The sequence below is a fragment of the Solanum tuberosum genome, unplaced genomic scaffold (genome assembly GCF_000226075.1).
Source record: "Solanum tuberosum cultivar DM 1-3 516 R44 unplaced genomic scaffold, SolTub_3.0 scf00056, whole genome shotgun sequence".
In the NCBI taxonomy this organism is placed as follows: domain Eukaryota; kingdom Viridiplantae; phylum Streptophyta; class Magnoliopsida; order Solanales; family Solanaceae; genus Solanum; species Solanum tuberosum.
In genome coordinates, this window is record NW_006238986.1 from 2,098,136 (window position 1) to 2,104,534 (window position 6,399).

General features: G+C 28.0%; 1 pseudogene; it reads left to right on the forward strand.

The window, feature by feature from the left end:
- The first annotated feature begins 3,879 nt into the window (after window positions 1-3,879).
- Window positions 3,880-6,399, forward strand: part of LOC102587250 (guanosine nucleotide diphosphate dissociation inhibitor 2-like) — a 21,875-nt pseudogene continuing 19,355 nt past the window's right edge.

The following is a 6,399-nucleotide window of genomic DNA, read 5'->3' on the forward strand; positions in this document are numbered from 1 at the left end:
TCATTATTGATCCAAGATGACCTATTTTGTCATGCCATAGCACAAACACATTTAAATTAGTAAACTTCTGGTTTACGATCTAATGTGCTTCGATTGTACTAATTTCTGCATAATATAAGTCAAAAGATAATGTTGGTAATTTCTCAAAAACACATTCTGGCCTGAGACATTTTTTGTTATACCAAGGTATTCAATATTCATTTCATTTAGTGTTTCAATATGATATTCATTTCGATGGATATCTTTGAAACTTACCAAGTTTCTTGAGGATTTAGAAGAGAACAACACATCTTCTATAACAAGTTTTGTCCCCTTAGGCAGAAATATAGTAGCTCTTTCGGAGCCTTCCATCAATTTTAAATTACCAGAAATTGTAGTAACATTTGATTTTCTTCTAACCAAGTAAGAAAAGTATTTCTCATCTTTAAATATGGCATGTGTTGTTCCACTGTTAGCTACACAAATATTCTCATGATTGACTATTGATCCAAACGAAATTTGGGGCATATCCATATTTTCTTCAAAAAAGATATAAACAAAGTAAAATATTACTATTTAATAGGGCTATTTATACAAATATTATTTATTTACAGGGATTAGAAAAACATAAACATACCAACTAGTACAAACAAACAGAAAATGAAACTATCTAGATTATCGCAATCTCTTCACTAATCGTTTTTCCTTCAAGAAATAAGCTACATCCAGATGCATAGGCTCAACATTATTTTCAAAATGAAATTTATTTCTACATTATTATCCATCTTATGTATGGGCTCAACATTATCTTCAGAGATAAAGTTTGCTTCTGAATTATTATTACCCTTTTTCAAGGATGCCTGATAGAGATGAACAAGACACTTAGATGATCGTCAGGTACGTGACCAATGCCCCATTCCTCCACATCTATGACATACACTTTCTAAAATTTTCTTTTGCATCACTTCTTGTTTTTCATCCTTCCATTTATACTGTTGGTCATTTTTTGGTGCAAGACAACCATCATGATTATAATTTATTTTACGACCATGATCGGAGCCACAACCTCTTTCTCGCTGGTGATAATTTGCCTAATTCACTTCAGGGAGTGGCATAGAACCAACATGTCTACTTTCATGATTTTTCATCAATAAGTTGTTATGTTGTTCAGCAATAAGAATATGTGAAAGTAATTCCGAATATTTTTTTAAAATCCATTTCTCGATATTGCTGTAGGAGCATATTCGCGGGAGGAAATGTGGAGTATGTTTTCTCAAGCTTAGCATGTAGTGACATCTTCTCCGCATAAATTTAACTGTGATATAATTCTATACATGGAAGAATTATATTCAGTTATACTTTTAAAGTCTAGTAATCTCAGATTGAACCAATCATGATACGCTTGTGGAAGAATGGGGCACTGGTCACGTACCTGTCGATCATCTAAGCGTCTCATTCAACTCTATCAAGCATCCTTGAAAAAAAGGTGATAATAATCCAGAAGCAAACTTTATCTTTGAAGATAATGTTGAATCCCTACATAAGATGGATAATAATGATTAGATGCCTGATTATTACCTTTGATGGTGTCTCCCAAACCCACCGCATCCAAGTGGATTTCAACGTCTAGTATCCATGACCAGTATCCTTTACCCGATATATCCAAGGTAACATATTCAAGTTTAGAAATATTAGACATTTTTAGAAAAATAAAATCCTTACCCTTTTTACCTATTTAGAATAGCTCAAGTTAACAGAGTCTCCTGGTGATAATGTGTTATAAAATAAATAAGGTAATAAAACTAAAAGGAAGAACAAGAAAGAGAGAATGTACTATATCTATATATCACTTCTTGATTATCCCTTCAAATAAAGTAATAAACCTTTTTATAGGCCATGTACACGAGACAATGAATGGCGAAATTTTTTACTATGGATGAAGTATACCAACTCATACTTGTATGAGGGTATCTTTATATTAATTTTAATGTGATATATGAGACCTACAATGTCAATTCAGCTTTTCCTCAACCATTTTTTTCTCTTTCCTCACTTTTCTTTTTCATGTTTTGTTTCATTTTCTGCCTTTTTGGTAGTATCTATTTTGAAACCAATTTTATTACTACCTCATTTTCATTTTTGCTTACCATAAAAATAATTTTTTCTTTTCTTTTATATATTTTATCAAATAAAAAATATATATTATTTTTTAATATATTTTATCACTAAATAAATGGCATAAGATATTAATATTCAAACTTAATATTTTAAAACATAACTAATAAGACTAATTTAATAAAATAAACCTCTAATAAAATGCAAGTGAATTTATATATAAAATAAATAGTGGAACACATATTATTAAATTATATATTATTGGCATAGAAAATATGAGTGTTATTATTATTATTATTATTATTATTTGAAAATTGTCTATTAAAATCCTTTTTGTTTCTTTTTCTATTATTTTTTCATTTATCGTACTTTAAAAAAAATCATACTTATGTCTCATATATTTTTCAACTTCTAGTTTTAGGATCCATTCCAACATCAAAAATATTCATTTTTTTCGTAATAATATTTCAATTTATTTTTAAAATAGATGTTTGGCCATCAAAATTTGAAATATAATTCTTTTATTATATTTGAAGTTATATTAAAAAACTTGAACATCTAATAATCTATTTTTAAACTCATTGTTCACTTTTAAAATTGTATCTAAGTACATTAAAAAAAGAACATCATTTTAAATATTCATTACAAAATATATAACCAACACAACTTCTACTTTAATGCCAACTCCATAAATTGCAACTAAAAATATATATTTAGAATTTATAGCCAAATACCCAATAATAATAATAATAATAATAATAATAATAATAATAATAATAATAATAATAATAATAATAATAATAATAATAATAATAATAATAATAATAATAATAATAATAATAATAATAATAATAATAATAATAATAATAATAATAATAATAATAATAATAATAATAATAATAATAATAATAATAATAATAATAATAATAATAATAATAATAATAATAATAATAATAATAATAATAATAATAATAATAATAATAATAATAATAATAATAATAATAATAATAATAATAATAATAATAATAATAATAATAATAATAATAATAATAATAATAATAATAATAATAATAATAATAATAATAATAATAATAATAATAATAATAATAATAATAATAATAATAATAATAATAATAATAATAATAATAATAATAATAATAATAATAATAATAATAATAATAATAATAATAATAATAATAATAATAATAATAATAATAATAATCATCGTAACACTCATATTTTCTATGCCAATAATATATAATTTAATAATATGTGCTCCACTATTTATTTTATATATAAATTCACTTGCATTTTATTAGAGGTTTATTTTATTAAATTAGTCTTATTAGTTATGTTTTAAAATATTAAGTTTGAATATTAATATCGTATGCATTTATTTAGTGATAAAATAAGATTAAAAAACAAGATATATTTTTTATTTGATAAAATATATAAGAGAAAAGAAAAAAATATTTTTTTGGTAAGCAAAAATGAAAATGAGGTAGTAATAAAATTGATTTCAAAATAGAGACTACCAAAATGATAGAAAATGAAACAAAACATGAAAGAGTAAAGTGAGGAAAGAGAAAAAAAATGATTGAGGAAAAGTTGAATTGACATAGGTCCCATATATCACATTAAAATTAATATAAATATACACTCGTACAAGTATGAGTTGGTATACCTCATCCATAGTAAGCACAAGCTGTACACAAATTTCACACTTTCAACATTGCAATACACACACTATATTAAGACATTTCAACATTTTTTTTTGACTAAATAAATCAAAGAGGTTGACATAATTTTGCTGGCGTTTCATCATCAATCATCATCAAAGCAATACTTGTTTTCATCTCCTACCATTTTATAACTCTACTCCTCTCTTTGGCGCTGATATGTGTAAGAACATAGATCGAATTTTCCATGTAAGAAAAAGATGGATGAAGAGTATGATGTTATTGTGCTTGGTACTGGTCTCAAGGAATGTATCCTCAGTGGTCTTCTCTCTGTTGATGGTCTTAAGGTTTTTCTCTTCACTTTAACTATTTTTCCTTGAGTTAGCTTTAGATATGACTTTTGATTACTTCGAGATCGGTTACTTGCTTTCGTTACTGTTTATCTGGTGCGATTTTGTGTTAATTTGTTAATTGATCCAGTAGTTTGCTTCAGCACCTGTTATAAGTTGAATCCCCTTTTCAATGAGTTTAACATGTTCTTACTTGAAACCCATCAACTAAACCCTAAGTCTATGCAAGTTAAAACTTCTATCAAAACTTGCTGCTTTTGGGAAATGTTTGGAATTTGTCTTAATAGTTTGTGTGTGAGGTACAAGTAATAAAACAACAGACCAAATAATTTGAGTTTTGGGCTAAAATTATCCCTAGGGGAGTAGGTTCATTTTTCGTCTTTCAAAAATAACCTGAGCACTTTTAATCCTTAACCTTGCTTAAGTGATTTTTGATCTCCTTAACAGAACTCGTTTAAAAGTAACGGTTTTAAACCCATGTGACTTGTAAAATATAAAACCCATCAGACAAACTCATTCTCATTTTCTGAGGTTGTGTTGTCGCACCTTAGGCCATTTTATTGCCCTTCAAGGAAAGATGATTACTATTTTCGAGTGGGACATATTGTTGTGTTCTGAAGTATTGTCTTCTTATATAAATAGCTACTACTATATTAATCGTAAGAAATGAAGAAGGCAAGAAGAAATAAAATGTGCATCAATCGAGAAAGAGATAGCATTGTTAGTTGAAATCTGTTAAAAAGTTTGTTCTTGCTGTTTGATTTATCATTGTTATGTTAGGGAGACCAAAAGTGCTCCACTTTAAGAAAGTTAAGGGATTAAAAATCTTTGAAATTCAATCAAAACAACACTGGGTGGGTAATATATAGGATTCTTGTTTGAGTCGTGTGGATCACAAAATGGATCTATGATTTCAAGTCCACTCATTGATTTCGATTGTGTGTGCTCAGGGTAGAAGTTTTGTATGAATGTATTGCCATGCTATTAAGTATTTTGATTTAAGTTCTTAATCTGACCGAAATTGCTACATGCCATCCATTTTGCCGAATTGAAAGAGCCATGCCCGGCCTTCCTTCTCTTGATCCCCACCCACCTCCCGTAGAGGCGGGTAAATATCAATATCTATACATCAGTTTTGGACGGCCTTCCTTCTCTTGATCCCCACCCACCTCCTGTAGAGGCGGGTAAATATCAATATCTATACATCAGTTTTGGACGGCAAAAGGCGACAAGGGTCTGCCTCTCCATAAGGCAAGGTGAGTGGCAAGGCGCTTGCCTTTCTGAAGTGCAGCGCCATTTAATACCAAAATTAATTGTATATATAAATAATCAAAATCTCAATAGCAATAACTAATTCACAAATATTTCAATTTGAAAACTGAAATAGATAGTACATACCAAAATTCTAGAACTTCAATGAAGACAAAATAGAGGTAGAAGTAATTCTGAAGTCTGAAGAAGAAGAAGGAGAAAGATACAGAGGAAGAAGAAATTTGAAGAAGAAAAGAGTCGGCTCTACTTATAAGAGTTTGAATCAGATGGGGTCTCAAATCAGTTTCTTACCCTTGAAGCTTATATGGAAAGTGAAAATTCCCTACGAAGTGGTAGTCTTCACTTGGCTGGTAGTGAAAGAGGTTGCTCTAACTCAAGAAAACCTCGTGAAGAGGGGCATACAAATGTGTCCAAGATGCTTTTTTTTGTTAGCAAAAGGCAGAGACAATCAACCATCTATTTTTACACTGTAAAGTGGTTAGCCAACTATGGAAATTGTTTACTAGTTTCAGAGGCATAAGGTGGACTATGCCTAAAATTGCAGGTCAGGCTCTAGTAAGCTGGAACTATGAGGTGAGTAGTAGCACTATTATATTCTAAAACACAAGATGAACATATAAGGTTATTAGAAAAATTTATACATATCATAGAATACTCAGGTATAAGCCTAAGTAAAAAGAAAGCAGATATAATGAAAAAGTAAATAGAATTCTTAGGAATACAAATAGATAAAAAGGAATAAAGATGCAAACACATATAGTACAAAAAATAATTAACTCAAATGAACAACTAGATACGAAAAAGAAATTACAATCATTTCTAGGACTAGTAAACCAAGTAAGAGAATACATACCAAAATTAGCAGAGAATTTAAAACCATTACAACAAAAATTAAAGAATGACATAGAATACCAGTTTGATAAAACAGACCAAACACAAATAAAAAAATAAAACTATTATGTAAGAACCTACCTAAACTATATTTTCCGGATGAAAACAAAAAA